Source organism: Tripterygium wilfordii, chromosome 10 (genome assembly GCF_013401445.1).
Source record: "Tripterygium wilfordii isolate XIE 37 chromosome 10, ASM1340144v1, whole genome shotgun sequence".
Taxonomy (NCBI): Eukaryota; Viridiplantae; Streptophyta; class Magnoliopsida; order Celastrales; family Celastraceae; genus Tripterygium; species Tripterygium wilfordii.
In genome coordinates, this window is record NC_052241.1 from 6,247,731 (window position 1) to 6,265,894 (window position 18,164).

The window sequence follows — 18,164 nt, forward strand, 5'->3', positions numbered from 1 at the left end:
TACTATGAACAGTGTATAATCGGGTTAGGATATTACAGGTGGCCTCCAAGGTAGAGAGAGAAACCCGACTCCAAGAACTCTCCCAAAACGCTATTTTTTGCCCTTTTATACTTTCCCAAACTCTTATGTCGTTTCCAAAACAAGTTGGGGTCGTTTCTGCTAAAAAACACTTGAATTCGAAACTTTTTCGAGAAACTGCGCTTGCTATGAATAGTAACTCAGATCGATCGGACACTGTTCCGATTGATCAGAAATGCAATCTGTCTCCACGAGTTTTTGGGTGTTTTGGCAGGTCCGATCGATCGGGAATGGCTCCGATCGATTGGAAGTCAGTTCTGGAGTTCAAATCTTCATCTTGCACTATTTTCCTCCATTTCTTGCCTTGGCACCTACAATATGCAAATATAGTTTTCTTAGGCAATATCAACTCTTAATCAACTCAAAATGGGATGAACTCATGTGTAAAGGATGTACAAATGTATGCATATATTTGGCACATGACATACCACAAATATAAACAAATTTTTGTAACCAAGTTGAATTCCTTGGTTTTAAACTGGTGCCCCGAGGCCAAACTGCTTTCAAATGTCCTATACCAATACCGGATGCACCCTGTTTTTGGTAAAAAACAATGAAAGTTGCATATGAATTACATATTTGTTTTAATTTCTGGTTAACCAAAGACAAATTGTTATAGAAAAAAAATGATTATGAAAAAAATATTCAACGTAGCAGGTAACATTGTTAAATTAGTAGGCCAAACAGAAAAGAACCTGAATGTACAAAACTATGCGGAATTACCTTGATTTCAGCATTCGCCTCTATTCATTAATGTTTGAGAAAACCTTCTTCTCCCTCTCAAATTTCGATTCTGATTCTTTCCCATAATTCATCATAAATCCATAATGACAAACCTATAGGAAACCAAACAACTTGTACTATTGAAATTCAAAATTACCGAAAACAAATGAACATGGATCTCTCATCTTCTCCTTTGTTGTTCGATCTTTCTAGTGCTCCCTCCCGCAGTGGAGACACGGTGCCGATCGTTCTCAGATTAGATAAGCATAAGCATAAGTAGAAAGGCTCCAATCAATGTTGTTATAGTTGTCATTAGATAAGTAGAATCCATATAGCCATGTGAGCAATATATCAGGAGGATTAGAGTCTTAAAAGCAAATGAGCAGGCTCTAGTGTGGAAATTTTGTGGAAGATTGAATATCTTCAGGGTAACGGATAAAGGCTAATGGGTCTCAATATTTTTGTGCAGAGATCATTAGCTCTTACAGCCTTTTCTTCCACGTAGCATCTTATATGACCGCAAAAGCTCTTATTGTTTTTTTTAAGGAATTTTTTCCATATACTTCTTCCCAAAGCTTACCCAACTAAACTAACAATCGTCATGAAAACCCAAAAAAAGTTACATCCCAAGCAAGTCAGAAAAATATAGAGTTAGTTAGATTAAGCGGTAAAGATATAGTTCATTACAGTGCTTACCATGCCTTGAACATTTTTTTAGCAAATATCATCCCATAGATGAGCTTCATATTTACCACTCCATCTAAAAATGAAATTTAATCAGTATCAAATTTATTTTATTATACTATTATTAAAGGAAAAGTCAAATTCACTTACAAAAATTAACCAAATTAGATCTAAAAATAGTCCACCTACCTCTACTAAGAGCATAGAAATTGAATTTTGCTAGCTCAATAACCGTGCAGACTGCAGGCTCCATTGCACTCACAGATGGGGCCTTTATAAAACCACCCTCATGTTCAGTCAGATTCAGTGTGTTAATCTACAGATAACCCAATACATAGAAGGCAAGAAACAAACTAAACAATCAGGTGTGGAAATTTCAAAAATATTAACCAAAGAAGTACATATACTCGGATCCTTTTTGAGTGTTGACTCCCAATTCGTAGGAGTTTCACGACAATTCAAAAATTTAATGAAAATTTAAAAAAATTACTTTCTCAAGGTACTAAAGAATTCAAGATGGAATTTCAAAACAACATGTGAGCATTTTTACAGCTAAAGATGGTTCACTATGTTAAATACTTAAATCGAGAGAAAACCGAAAACTTACAAATTTAGAAATCGAAGTTGAAACGGGAACTGACAGAGAGTGTTAACTTTGTGAGAGTTCTGAGCATTCCGTGCTTATCCATTACCAAACCATTGATTGTTTTGACCCATAATCAACGGTGGAAATTAGAAGAAGATGAACCCCGACGATGAAGCCAAATTCGAAGCAGTAAATTGTGTTACTCGCAGAAGCCCCAAACCATATATGAGGTCAAAATCAACTGCACCCATAAACACCAAGGGACTACTATCAAATCAGACAGACCCACAGAATAGGGCACATGTAATGGATACTGCATGACGAAATCGCTAAAACCATACATTAGCTTAGAACAAAGAGTAGCATGAGCACAGACGAAGTTACATAAGAAATCAGAAGAAAAGAACAATCTCACATCCAAGGTTCCAGACCTTTATATTTTTGGGAGTTATATACCTGTATAGATATATATATAAAGCAGAGGCTCTAACAACCCCTATTATTATTTCGACACCTGTCCTGCTGAAACCCTTTGTTTCTTCCTATGTGGACTCTCTATTCTTCCTTTATCTCTATTTCAGATACTCATAATTTCTCAAAGAAAACATGTCCGACGACAGTAAAAGAAGAAAAAAACGTATGACGTGAAAACCGTTTCGTGTTCTGTGGAGATGTTGTCCGTTTGGTGCTCCCGTGCTCATTCGTTTGTTGCCCCCATTCTCTGTTTCCATAGCGCACTGATTTTCTCCCACCTCCACTGAATTTTCAAGGTTTGGGGTAGCTCAAGGCCTTTTTTTGGGGTTTTTCAACTATAAAAATTTATGGACTAATAAGGTGTACACCAAGAGGTTAAACGTCCAAAATGTACAGTATTCCAGACAGAGAACTATCTAACCTTGTATGTCAAAAACTGTAATAATGAGCACCATAAATTAAAGTTTGTGCATAAATCTCTTAGTTTGTTATTTCTTGGTTCAGTAGACAGAAACTGTAGCAAAAATCAAAACTTTTTTACCTTATATTCATTGGGTTTTTGTCTTCATGTATCTTTTGTACATATTGATAACAGGAGGAAATATTATCAGGTAGAAAGCATTTCAAACAGGACGGAATATCAGGCAGAATGCATTTCTAATTCACGATTCAGCAACTACAAAAATTTATGGACTTATAAGGTGAACCAAAAGGTTAAAGGTTCTAAAAGGTATAGTATTTTAGATAGAGAACTATCTAACCTTCTATGACAAAAATTGTAACATTGAACACCATAAATTCAAGTTTGTGCCTAATACTATCAATTTGTTATTTCTTGGTTCAGTGGACAGAAACTGTAACAAAAATAAAATCATTTTTACCTTCTCTTCATTGGGTTTTTGTCTTGATTTATCTTTTGTACATATGGATAACAGGATGACATATTATCAGGTAGAAAAGCATTTCTAACAGAACAGAATATCAGGCAAAATGCATTTCTAATTCGTGATTCAGCAACTACAAAAATTTATGGACTTATAAGGTGAACACCAAGAGGTTAAAGGTCCTAAAAGGTACAAATCACATACCAACACCATAATACATCAAAAAGATGTAAATTTTTTTCATCATTTAACTTACTCGGGTGTAAGCAACTTGATACAAATGGAAATATTTCTGATAAATATTTTATTTTGGTATTTTAGGAAATCAATTGTTTGTAAATCAATTAGTATTATTTTCTAGGAGTCTAGTATCTTTTTAAGTATTTGTTTCCTATTAGAAGTGTCTAGGGTTTCGTTTAGTTTACTATTTAAGGTTGGAACCCTCATTGAGGAATTTCAGTTTTGGAGTTTTTGATTAATAAAATTAGGAGACGGCTAGTCTTTTCCAATTCTTTGGTATTCGCTAGAATAAACAAAGTTTTGAAGCCTTAAATCTGGTATTCGTGTGTCGAATCAACAGATTTAAGTAGACTTGTTCCTAGTATTCGTGTGTCGAATCAACAGGTCCAAGTACGTGTTCCTTCCACCACTCCGCGCTGCATCAGTTGGTATTGGAGCTTTGCACGTTCCTAGTCATGCCGCCAAGGAGAAAAGTTGCTGCAAATCAAGCAACTTTGGAGAAGGTGTATGCAAGGGATGATGCATATTTAGTTCAACAATTTGAACAGTTGGAAGGTCAATTTATGAGAAAGTTGGAGTTATTTGTACAACGATTAGAGGCCGCATTGCATCTACACCAACAAACTCATCACCGAATCTGCAGAAGGCAGACGAGGCAGAATCTGACGAAGTCTTCGCTAACCCTTTTTGGGGACGATGGTGCAAAAGAAAGGAGACAAATCAAAAATCCTGGTTCAAGACAGTGGGATATAGGATTACCAGTCTATGACAATTATTTGGAGATCGAGGAAGGATTGGATGCACCATCAACGCCAATCTTTAATGAAGAGGAACAAGAAGTGATAGGTTTATCCAAGCCCTTTTTGGAGTTCGCGGATGAACAAGGTGAGCCAATTTTTGATGTTTGTCCAGATGAATCAGATTTTTTGGTACATGAAGATATTAAAGAAGAATTAATGGAGGATAAATCGGACATCATTCAAGTATTAAATCCCGATAATCTTTTGGTGCCTGTTGAATTCATTGATTTTGTTATTCCAGAAATACTTGAAAAACCACATGGAGAGAACTTTTTATTGATGTTGTTTCCAAACTTATTCAAGAGTTCAAAGTGGTTTCGTATATTGGGTACAAGGATGGTGATCAAGAAATCAAACGATTTTCTATTACAAGTCTTCAAAACTCGAGGTCGAGTTTTCTCCAACGAAGGGAGAATGATGCAGATGGAAATATTTCTGATAAATATTTTATTTTGGTATTATAGGAAATCAATTGTTTGTAAATCAATTAGTATTATTTTCTAGGAGTCTAGTATCTTTTTAAGTATTTGTTTCCTATTAGAAGTGTCTAGGGTTTCGTTTAGTTTACTATTAAGGTTGTAACCCTCATTGAGGAATTTCAGTTTTGGAGGTTTTGATTGAATAAAATTAGGAGACGGCTAGTCTTTTCCAATTCTTTGGTATTCGTTAGAATAAACAAAGTTTTGAAGCCTTAAATCTAGTATTCATGTGTCTAATCAACAGATTTAAGTAGACTTGTTCCTGGTATTCATGTGTCGAATCAATAGGTCCAAGTACGTGTTCCTTCCAACACTCCGCGCTGCATCACAAATGCATTGTCATTTTATCAACAATTTTTCCATGACCATCTACTTTTTCCGGTTCGGCAATAGCAATAAGCCTTCCAATTACATCTGTTAAAAATCAATTTTTAGTTAATAAATTCCTATTAGTTTATGCAATATATTAAAAGATAAAATATATTATTTTCGAAGGAAAATATACCTGTCAAATACATCTTTTGGTTACACTTGGCTTATATAATGCCGTAGTTTACAAATTGGAACTTGTGCTTTTCGATCAGAATATCCTCGTGCTCAATTTGCTTTATGTTAGTTGTCAAATCGAAAATAATCTTTTGTTGATTTGTAGTCGGCCTGTATTCCATGGCATGACTTGTCGTGAAATTTTTGATCACATAGAGCTTTCCCTCTTTTGGAACAGGACGAAATTTTTCGATGTGTTGCTTTCATAACATTGCATGTATCAATGTCCCCTACGTCATTAGAAGAGGATTAAACTTATAGTAACTTGCATTTTAAGAATGACAATGGAATTTGTGCACTTATACACGTATGGACTACGCATAATGAAGCGCAACATAGACTGATTATATGTAGAACACTAAGCAAGAGGCTGATTGCTGGAATTAAATTTAACATGCAAGATGATTGACCTGTTCATCCAAGAGGACCATTTCAAGGCTTATCACTTCATTAGCTTGCTTCGTGTTAATCCCTTCCCACAATCTTGTAAGTTGAACTTTGATCTTCCAATCCTCTCTTGAAGAGTCCAAGGTAGAAATATAACAAACATGACTTAGAAAGGGCCTTGCAAGCTCTAAAATTAGTGGTTGCTACTCATCTTAGGAAATCAAAGTACTATGATCCAATAGAATGCGAAAGAACACACTACGCAACACATTTAAGGTGTACTCTGGCTGTCTATAGGTGACTATAGGAGCCATATCTTCTGTAAACAGGAGGTGGAGGAGGAGGAACAGCTGGAGGAGGCCGATAACAGTTCTTTTTGTAATAAGGATATACAGTATAGACAGTCTGGAGGGTAGTGATGATAAAAAGGATGATGGCAGATACAAGGGACATATTTTATATCTAATCATTTATGGTTGTCAAAATATAGGCTTCCTTACTTGCTTTTGCCGTTTATAAAAGCAATGGAAAGAACCTAAACACTTGGTGATCTTACAGAAAATTGAAGAAGAATTATAGAGAAAACAAAATATATTAAGATTGGTGAATGCCCAACAATAACATTGGCCAAGACTAACATATTAACATGAACTAAACAAAAATAACTAATGCATTACAACAACAATTCATCTAATAAACATGACTCAGAAAGGACCTTGCAAGCTCTAACATTAAATAACAAACATACCTTTCTAAGGAATCACTCCTTTATACTGATTTTGATCCAGATCACCAACCTAGAAGGCTAGAACCACCACCACCTGGTGAATTATTGCATCAAAGAATGCATACAATCTTTGATACGAAATGTTTATAATATCCAAACACAGGGCAACAAACAGATTGGGTACACAGTGGAAACAAATGTTTATAATATCCAAACATGTACACACCTAGTAGCTGGAATCATACTCCACCATAGAGTCAAATAAAGTATGATCTTAAAATCTAACACAAAGTTTAACAAAAAAAAAAATCAACCACCACCTGTGCTCACCAAAAAACCTATAATACCTTACCATAATACACCCCACAATACAATAAACTAAACCAACACACAAAAAACATAAACTGAATTACTCACATTAATGGGTGCCTTGAGATTCTTCCTCCATGCTCTTTAGCAATCCCTTATCTGTAGCCAAATCAAAAATTAAGCACAACACCCAATCAATACATAAGGGATAGATGAGTAGCAGAACCTACAACACCCAATCAAATTAATCAATACATAAGGGATGGATGAGTAGCAGAACCCCAAACACTCCAACAATCGGTATGAGTTGAAAGTATTCCAGAGGGATATGGAAGCAAAGAATGGGAGCAACAATAGGTGGGCTATGGAAACCGAGCACGAAAGCACCAGACGGACAACAGCTATGCTCCGTAGAATCGATTGTAGATTTTGTAGGCTATGGAAACCAAGCAAGGAAGCAACAAAGGGAGTATCAATCGGTTGCAGCTTTTGTGGGATATGGAAATCGAGCACGGAAGCACCAAATGAAAAACAGCTTTGCAGAATCCATTGTAGATTTTGTCGGATATGGAAACAGAGCAAGGAACCAACAAACGGACAGCGTTTTTTATTGCCGCCGGGCATGTTTAATTGGGAGATGGAAATAGAGAAAGGGAGCAGCAAACGTAGAATAGAAACGGCTTCGAGATCGTCTGTTTTTTCCGCTTCTTTTATTGTCACAGGAAACGTGAAAAGTGTATTGTAGAAATAGGGAGAGAGCTGAGAGCGTCTAAAAAAGAGATAAAGGAATTGTAGAGAGTCCACGTAGAAAGAAACAAAGAGTTTTAGCAGGCCAGGTGTCAAAAAATTGGGAGCAGTTGTTATAGCCTCTGGTTTATATATTGGTATAGACATATATGATATGATACCAAGTTCATCACTCTTTTGCTAGATTTTTTTCCATTTGTTTTTGGACAAAAATGACCATTTTATACTATTAAATACTTATACCATTTAGTATATGTGAAATGAAGACATATTTTATACTATAGACTCTAATATTTTGACAAATATCATTTTTTTGTTTCTCAATGATTGATGTTTTCTTAGAAGTGTGTTTGGATTGAGTGATTTGGGGGAAGGGAAGATAAAAGAATGGAAAGAAAAGAAGGAAAGATAATAGAAGGTAAAATACTTTTTCCTCTCTCGTGTTTGGATAGAGAAAAAAAAAAGAATTGATTTAATTTACTAATTTATCTTTATTTTTATATTAGAGTATTATGACTAAGAATTTACTAAAATTTTAACTCATAAATAACTTAATTAGTCATCCCTTCCCTCCAAATAACACCATTTGGGAGGAAGTATTTTGGCAAAATTTTAATGAAATATTCCCCTTTATTGTCTTCAAATCCCTCCCCTTAATTTTTTTAAACTATCCAAACAGGAAGAAAACTCACTTTCTCTTCTCTTCCCTTCCCCTTCCCTTTGCCCCAAATTTCCCAATCCAAAGACACTTTAAGTATCATTTTGACAATCTTGATTTTCTTTTCTTCTCAACTTTACAATATTATATTAACAAAATGTTCCCAAATGTATACCAATACTCACCCCACGTGTAAGACGGTTCTCAAGTTATAATCTGGAAAGTGCAGTATCGAACACAAGGAAGCAATGTTTATTTGAAGTGGATGCAATGCATAAACTATGAGTAAAGCAAGTCACAAGTCACAAATAATATGGTACAGAAAATTAAAATCAAATGATGAGTCGGTAAACATGCAAGATTGTATCAAAATTAGTGATTTAAGAAAACTATGGATAAAAACAATCTAGTCCCTTCCCGGTAGGTGCTCCGTTTTCATGTTCAAGGCAACAACAATGCAATCATACAAGTTCAATTAAAATTCTGAATTTTAGACTTCTATACAAACATAACAAGACATCGAATTCATTGGTTTATGATGAGTAGTTCACCTAATTTTCAATAAAAAATCTAGCCTAGCTAACATCTTAGTTATAAACTGAAAAAACGATTTACTATAACATTACCACATCAGTTTCATGAATACCAAATAAATTTCAATGTTCACGGTTCACCTTTACAATCAACCATCATGAATCAAAATAAGTATTGGGCTTTGAAGACTTCCATTCAAGCATATCAAGACATTGGATCGCAGAATTATTGATGAAACCTTAAAATATAGCATACGATGTACTACCCTGAACTTCTTTTTCTTTTAAAAATTAGGTAGGACCAACATGTGTTGAGTATATATATATATATATTTAAAATCATTAGAAATTAATACCGAGTGATTTGAGGGTGTACGAGTGGTTTTAAAACTGAAATTGTTGACTACAGGTGTAATTGCCCGGACAGCTTTAAAAAGCCATCCAGACAGACATAGAGAAAATTGAAATAGAGACTTTCTCAGGCCTAGGTGTCTGGACGGCCATAGAGGTGTATGAACACCTCCCTAAAATCTACACACGAGACTTGTTTTAAAAACACTCATTTCACGATTTCCCTCAAAAATAACTCGACCTAAACGAACCCTAACCCCATTTTCTCTCAAAATATCTCATTTCCATCACCCAAGATCATCAACCAATGTAAGGTTCTTCACTTTCAAGTTGTTTCAAGTTGGATTCATGACTTCTCTCTCTAGATTACATATTCCTAAATTTCTCTCTTTGCCCTAATCTTTCAAGGTTTGAACCCAAACTCAAATCCATGAGTTCCTACATCATTTGAGGCCTAAAGGATGCTTGAATCCCTTCCTTTTATTTGTTTCTACAACTTTGATAAGTTTTCTTAAACCTAAAAGCTAGTATCTAAAGATTGGGTGATTTTGGATTCTACGGCTTTATGGGTTTTGTGAGTTTGGGGATAATCTTTGAATTTGATGAAATTAGTGATTTACCAGGTTGATTTAGACTTGTTTATTATTGTGTTTATAGATTCTATTGTGGATTGGAGTAGCAAGCATGAATAGGTGAAGTTCAAGAACTTGGAAAGTTTTGGGTAAGAGAAGGTAATGGTTTCTTGATTTATTGGGTTAATTTGTGTTAGATATGTGAAATTAAAGTTGCTTGTATATTGATTGGAGGATGGACTTACCGAATAATAGGTTGATTGAGGTTGGAGAATTCAAGATTGAGTATTGATTTACATAGCTAATTTTTGGAAGTACGAGGTAGGGAAATTTCACCCCTTTGCTATTTTCTTGAATATGTCCTCCTATTATGAACATTTATATTTTCTCATTGTTCATTATGATTTCATTCTCGCCTTAATTGTCACTAAGGGAGAACAACCCCATTGTGATTACTTTGTTGTATGACTTGAGTTATATTGCATACCCTACATGTTCAGTCTTTTATTAAGCATGGATTATGCCTGAACATACATCATGTAGTAGTATATATGTAGGTTGTATGTATACTCCATTGCATAACCATGTTGGACATGCATTGTAATTGCACGATAGATGTCGGTTATGGACCCGTACATCTCCTAGGTTTGATTGATGTGAAATGTGGAATGTCGGTGGACTATTCAGGGTTCCTATGAGTATGAGAATGCTGGTGGGCCGAGTCAGGATTTCATATGTACTTGAGGCACCATGCGGTGATGTCGTTGGGCTGTTCAGGGTCCCAATGAGTATAGGGATGTCGATGGGCCAAGTTAGGATCCCATATGGTGTTGCTATCTACTTGTGTTTGGGGTGTACGTGATGTTAGTTATCATATTGTTGCATTTATGCTTTTCCTTAATATTTCAACCTTATATTATTCATTCATTCTTTATTATTTCCAACTGAGCCTTTCGCTCACCCTTTTCTTTTCCTTATTCCCTCCTCGCAGGTATGTCTAGTTCCGGTACCAGGGTTGCGGATCAGGACATTCCAAATCCATTGATCAGAACATTAACATGCTCATTTTAATTTACCCAAAGAACACTCTCAATCAGTCACACAAAAGCAATCAAAAATTTAAACTACGAAACTTACCTTGAACAATCTAACTTTGCATCTACCGTTAAGAGATTAGAGACTACATAGAGAAATTAACCATTCATAATTCATGGAATAAACATCAATTTTATTGATTAAAATCAACGCATACACAAGAAATTATGAGGAAAAACAGTGAAAACTTGAGAGATCTGGAAATAGGAAATATTACGAATTGTCAGACTGAATAAATGAAAAGTCTTGAGAAAAATTCTTGAAGTCGTAAATACCCTTACAAAAATGAGGCCCATTGGTTACAATTTTTATTTCCCAAATTCCCCTTAAAAATTATGTTCTTGGGTTTGATTGTCGCGCTGTTGTCTAGACAACTATACTTCTTGACTTGAATATATGGTCTACAATCTACTTCCCTATCCAAACACCTATGGTGCCTATCTGGACCACTAGTCATTTGAGCCTCTTAAGGAGTTTTCAACATAACTTTGATTGTCTGTCTGTGATGATGCTCTCCTGTCCGAATAGAAACTTGGCATGTCTGGATAGCTTCTTTGTTGTATAAATTCTTGGAGCTATCTTCACTGTTCAGAGAGCTATCAAGCTTGTTCCGAGAAGAACTGAATCTATCAAGCTTGTTTGCCCTAGGAAAAACTCCGCGGTACATCCATTTTGTTTCATTTTCTACAAATCCATAGAAAACACTTGTAAATGGAAAGTTCAGATAAAACACACACAAAAAAGTTAACTGCATACTAGAACACCCTAATTAAAGGACATTGAAATCTCAATTTAGAGGTCAATCACACACTCCAACTTAGACATTGCTATTTGACCGACACCAAATAGTGTATCAACTTACCTCAAGTGCAAGGTAGTCGACAACTAAAAAATTTTGGAAGTCTGAAGTCAAATTCACAAGGAAGATAATGCAATTGAGTGAATGGAATGCAAACAACTAATAAGTAAAGCTAAAAGCAATGAATAACAAATATGATACAAGAAAAATAAAAAGGGTCGAATGATTTGGTAGCATAAGAAGTTTTGTATCCAAACTAAAGCAAGATTTGAGAAAATAAATAAGTAAAAGCTCTAACTTCTAATCCTTCCAAGGGGATGTTCAATTTTCATATTTAAGGTAATAAGCCAAACACACACAATCATGCACAATGAAAAGACAAGTGACCGGAGTCATTGCCTAAAAAAGCAGTAAAGATTTGAAGACGCTGAGTCTATGGTTGACACGGGGTGTTTGTAGATCTTCCTTCATTCTCCTTTTATAGTACTTGTGTGATCATGGTGACACCTCTTCTCATGTTTTCTTGTCATCTCCCTCACATTTTCTATCATAGGGATCATGTGAAACCACCTTTGTGTTGCTTGCTTGAGTGATTGAGTTAGTGGTCTTCATAATCACAACCTCTTTTGTAAATGGGGATGATGGCAACATCTTCCTGATCATATTCTTCCTTCAAGGTGGACGTGGGCACTCTAGAAGGCTATAGTATCTTCTACTCTCATGGTTTGCAGGCTTTATGCTTTGAATTATAGAAATGTGACTAACAATCTCCGTTTGAGTAGTGCCCCTATATACTAATCGTGGACAAGTTTCTTCTCATTCAAAGTGCAAGATGAACGTGGTTTCAGTGGCTCAACGTCGTGCTTTAGCTAGAAACGTGCTTGAGAAAATCTAGGGACATAGGGCTAACAAACTCCGATTTCTCCTTGGCTTCCATTAAGATAATCTTGCCGAAAAATCGATTTTTCCTCAACAAACTAATTTGAAAGAAGATAAACAGTTAAGACCAAAAAAAACCCCCCACTATGTAGCCTCCTGGACATTGATTTTCCGACAATCCTGATTTTCAATAATTGATCCCTGGACTTCAGGCTAATACCTACCATAAATCTATAAAATGAACAAATAGTAACAATAAAAATATCCTACCTTCGTCACATGTCACCAGTAGGTTGGTTGTTGCTTGTAAAGTATGGGGCCCAAATTGCCATGTGTCTACTGGAGGGTGAGGGATAGTTTTGGTACAAGCACTTGTTTATTTTGCTTTATTTAATTATGCTTTTACTTATGTGGATACGTATTGATTATCGGCACTGGGCTTATTAGGAATTACTTATCTAATAAGCTACATGTAATTATGTGATTGGATAAACTTACATGACATAATAGATAAAAACTTAGGCTAAACACCAAATTAACTATTGAGAAAAATTGTAAGTCTAAAAGTTGATCCAAGCCACTAGATTCGAAGGTACTCTTACATTAGAAAAATCCTAATAATAGATTATTGAGTGGGAGAGGATTATATCTAATGATATGACCCGTAGCTTCTCAAAGATTAGTCCTCACAAGAGAAAAATCCTAAACTTACTTGTGCTACATGCATAACCCCCTCTAGAATTGAGTTTATACGCAAAGTCAAGTTGGATGGAGTTTATTTCAACATATATTTTGAGAGAGAAAATATTTTAAAATTTAGTTAAAGAAAAAACAAGTTGATTATGTCAGCTTGACATCACATAGTAAAACACGCGGTATACATACATGTAAGAGTAAAAGTGTCATTCAATCTCCATTTTAAGTAAATTTGTACTTGATAAAATTGATAAAATTTTAATGTTGATAGGTGTCTTCTACGCTAGACAAGAGATACGAAAAATCCAAATGTTGGGATCAGGAGTATCGGAGTTGTAGATGATGAAAATGCACGTGTGGTAGGACTTGCTGTCAGTCCAAAGGGTTTGATAATGTGTTGCACCAAACCGACTGTGTGCAGTTAGAGAAGACAAAACTGCTGGCTCAATGTTTGTCTTCCGATAAAATGACTTAAAATTCATGTAGTGTCAATCTGACAAAAAGCAAGAGACAGAAGATTATCACCTGAATGAAAAGGCTTCTAATGAAGAGAAATGAAAAACAATACATTCTTGAAATGATGCATCAGAAATTTCATTGAAAAATGATACATCATGAGATGTTATAAGGCGTGCTTTACAAGCTAGATTAAAGATATAGCCGTGGAGGCTCTTTGGAAAAGACAAGGACAAATCTATAACTAATTGGCCTGAGCCAAGCCATGCTAATTGAAAAGATAAGTGACCAGAGTAATTGCCTAAGTAAATAGTAAAGATTTGAAGACGCGGAGTATATGGTTGACGCGTGGTGTTCGTAGATTTCTTTTCTTTCTTCCTTTATAGTGCTGATGATGATGTCTCTTCTCCTGCTTTTCTGGCATTAACTGCACGTACTCTATCATGGGCCATCATGAGCATCATGGTAAAACCACCTTCTTGTTGTGACTAGAGTGGCTAGGCCAGTAGTCTTCACAACCACAACCTTCTCTTGAAAATGAGGATGAAAACAACATCTATCCGGTCGTGCTTCTTATTCAAGGAGTACGAGGGCGCTCTTGGAGGGTGTGACGTCCTCAACAAACTGGTTGAAAGAGAATAAACCGCAAAGAAAAATATTCCCTGATTTATAGCGTTTTGGACACTGGATTTCGAATAGCTTTGATTTGTAGTAATTGATTTCTGGATTCCAAGTTAGCAATCACCCAAAAACTTGCAAAATGAACAAATGTCAATAATAAAAATATCCTGTCTCTGGCATGTGTCATCAGGAGGTTCGATACTCTTTGCAAAATGTGGGGCTTGTACTGCCACGTGTCAACAATATTTTAAAAACCAAATTTTGAATCGTAACAGATAGGCCACCGACAACCAATTTGACCGATTGACCGGTATGATTCAATTAATTAAAATTTTTGATAATCATAATAAATGATAAAAAAACCTGTAAATTATTAGAAAAGTTAGAAAAATACTATAAATTAAAATCCATCCAAATATAGTCATAAACACAATAATAACATTCTCAATCTCAAATTAAACACAATATTACCAAACTTAATCTCAAATTAACAAACATCCTTATAAGAAAGTCCAACATAATAAATTATCAAGTCTAAGTCCAACATAACCATTTAAATCTCAATTAGGTTAAACTTTTACTCTTTTACTTTTTTTTTACTTATTTATTTTCATATTTTGTTATTTTTTGCTGAAAATTCTCAATTTTGAATTTTTCAAACCGGACAACCGATATATGTTGAAAACAGGTAGGTGCAACCAGTACTTGACCAAACCGATATTTCACCAATATTTCATTAAATCATACCGATGAATCCTTTGATTTTCAATTGAACTGGCCATTTCAATCAGTATTTTAAAACATTGCGTGTCAGCTAACGTGTGAAGGTTATATTCGATACAAACAAATATATAGCTTAAGGACCTAAACATTGAATGATGGATTTATTGGTAACTAAACCTAGTGCTACTTTTGATTTTTATATTCATAATTTTGTTGCGTATCAATTATAGTTTGTACCAAAACTAAGTCCTATAAGTCAACTGACACATGGCAAATAGGGACCCTCAATGAACAAAAAAGACCAATCTACTGTTGACACGTGGCGGAGGCAAGGAGATTTTGATGCTAATTGGTGTTCATTTTACAGATTTTTGATTGGTTGCTGGCCTGAAATCCAGGGATTAGTTCTCATAAATCAAGGGTGTCTGAAATCAGTTGTCCACTGAGCTACAATTTAGGGAGTTTTGGTCCTAACAAAAGGTTCTTCCCAAACGTGGTTTGTTGGATTATGACTGAGATTTGAGTAAGATAACATCAAGGAGGGACCTAGAGAAACATAATTCTGTTAGCTGAACAACCCGATTTCCTCTCAAACACATTTCCAACTGAAACACGTCTCTCGACTACACAAGCCACGTTTGTCCTACACCACTCAGAAGTATCCATTTTCACATGACTTTTCGTGTAGAAGAAGTAGCAAGATAATCGCCATGAGTCATGTTCTCATGTTTTTCCCCATGAGGCCTAAAGACTCTCGAAGAGGAGCCTTCCACGTAGGGTTGTCAATCGGTCGATTTAGTCGGCTTTTGCCTACATTTTTGAACCGCACAAAAATTTGGTCTTTTAGATATACAAAAACCGTGGACCATTGGTTATTTTACGATTTAGACCATCATCGACCAATCAGTTTGGTCGGTTTTTTCGGTTTGCATCTACAATAATCTCATAACTTCGCAAGGCAGAGAAGTTCAGATAAAACTAAAGGTTTGCATCTGCAAGAATCCCAGATTTAAGGGGAAAAAATATTGGCCCTATTACTATTTCTAATTATTACACAATTTGGGGACATAACATCCTTGGAATTATTTTTAGATCAAATAATATGTAAGCATAACATACCCAAACGTTCCCATTACTCTAGTTGAAAATGAATTTTAGAATCCAAAGAATCCTTGGCTACATAACATCCTTGGAATTATTTTTGGAATCTGAAGAACCTATTGATATATACTAGATGGAGTAATGTATAAATAAATTATATTTAGTATAAGTTAACTACTTAACTATATATATACTATTTATAATAGTTATAAATATATATAATTTATTTCGGTCGATTCGGTTTAAACAATCGGTTTTATATAACAATTAAGAACCGACCGAAGGTTTGGTTTTAATTAACACAAAAATCATTCGGTTTGGTTTTTTAAACATTAATATTAGAACTGACCAAACAATCGCTTCTGTTTTTTTGGGTTTTTTTGGCAGCCCTACGACATTAAAGAGAGTCCACTCCCTCCATAAAGAAGCAGCACGACTAGAAGGACACTGTCATTATTCTCACTTTCAGGAGAAAGTTGCAGTTACAAGCACGACTAGTCCAGTCACTCTAGCAAGCAGCAAAAGAGCAGTTGTGCCACGATTTCCATGACATTCAATGACATTTCCAAGAAGAAGAACAAAAGAAGTGCTAATCTCTAAGCACTAGCAAAGAAGAAGACAACGTCTTCAATCCTTTATTTACTTTCTTAGGAATGGCTCGATCACTTATCTTTTTATTTAGCATGGCTTCACGCCAACTAGTATTTAGATTTATTTTTTCAATAGCCTCCGTGGCTATGTTTTGATTTAAGCTTGTAAAACACTCCTATATCCCAGGATGTATCCCATTTCAATGAAGATCCTGATGCATTCCCACTGTTGTCACCAAAAAGTGGCCCAAGGTGGTGATGATTTGCAGGTGTGCCAAGGCTTATAGTTTCCTACACTAATTTGAATGAAATGCACCGAATGTAAATAAAATTTCTATCTAGACAATTGAACGAACTATCTTGGGACCTCAATAGTTCTAGGTTCCCCAACTCCACTGAAATGTGCTTTGTTGAGATTGGAATGAAGAAAAATAAATAGACACCAAGAATAATTTACACAACGATGGTTGGCATTGAAACTTGACAAGGAATAAATACAAGAGAATTTGGAATGAACAACATAATATTTGCTCGAAATTGACATGTATTTGGAAAGTAATTGGAATGCTAGACTGCTAGGAAGCTTGAAATTGCCTTTAGGCTTGAGTAGTTTGTTTGTTTGACTGTTTGTGTGTCCCTTTTCCATCTCTGTCTGTCTACCAGCTTTTATACTTCTTGTCTTGCACGAAATTCTCCTCCCATACTTCTTGTCTTGCACGAAATTCTCCCCCCCAGGAACCATGATCCTACTACAGTTAACCCCTTATTTGTGCCATTTTCTGTCAGTTTGAAGCCATTACCACCTCTTCATATCAGTTTTCCCATAAATCTCTCATGTGCTGCCACCTGGACCACCTTGTTGTAATTGCCACAACCTCCTCCACTTTCCAAGGGCCACTCTCAGCACCACTCTTTCTTGGGAAGTTATACTCATCAATTGGGCTTCTCTTTTTCAATAATATGGGCTTATGGGCCATAACAATCCAAATCATAATAGGCTGCACCATGGGTCTTGCACATGTTCTAAGCCCATTAGGCCCAACATATTTTTGGTGCCAACACCCACAATGCACTATTTTTCATTTCATTCCAATGATCAGTTTATTGACATGACTCTTGAGCCATTTCCCTTTGACCTGACTTTGATTTCAGTGGCCTGCTGTTTTTGGTCCTGTTCGACAAATTCTTTTGCTTTCCCCATTGGGCTGCCCATTACAGGTCCAGATGCTCCCAACCTCTTTATTTCCATCATAATCGCTGAGGTAGGAGTAATGGAGGAAAAGACAACCTTTTCCTACCAAGGTTTGAGCTCCACAAAGCACTTTGGGGAACCTACCTTTAAAGAGCATACTCTATTCTTGTGGTGTCTACTCTGTAGGTATGTTTTCGACACCTTTGCAAATCAACCTGTCAAAGATTATCTTCC

General features: G+C 35.6%; 1 long non-coding RNA gene across 2 annotated transcripts; it reads right to left on the reverse strand.

The window, feature by feature from the left end:
• Nucleotides 1–504: 504 nt before the first annotated feature.
• LOC120008137 lies at nt 505–2,445 on the reverse strand. 2 transcript variants are annotated; one of them, XR_005470310.1, is made up of 4 exons: nt 2,093–2,445; nt 1,675–1,801; nt 802–1,561; nt 505–612 (listed from the first exon to the last, which is right to left on the reverse strand). It is a non-coding gene; the product is annotated as an uncharacterized LOC120008137 (long non-coding RNA). The 2 variants fall into 2 exon arrangements; XR_005470309.1 differs by having other exon boundaries at nt 802–1,801.
• Between the last annotated feature and the right edge of the window lie 15,719 nt (nt 2,446–18,164).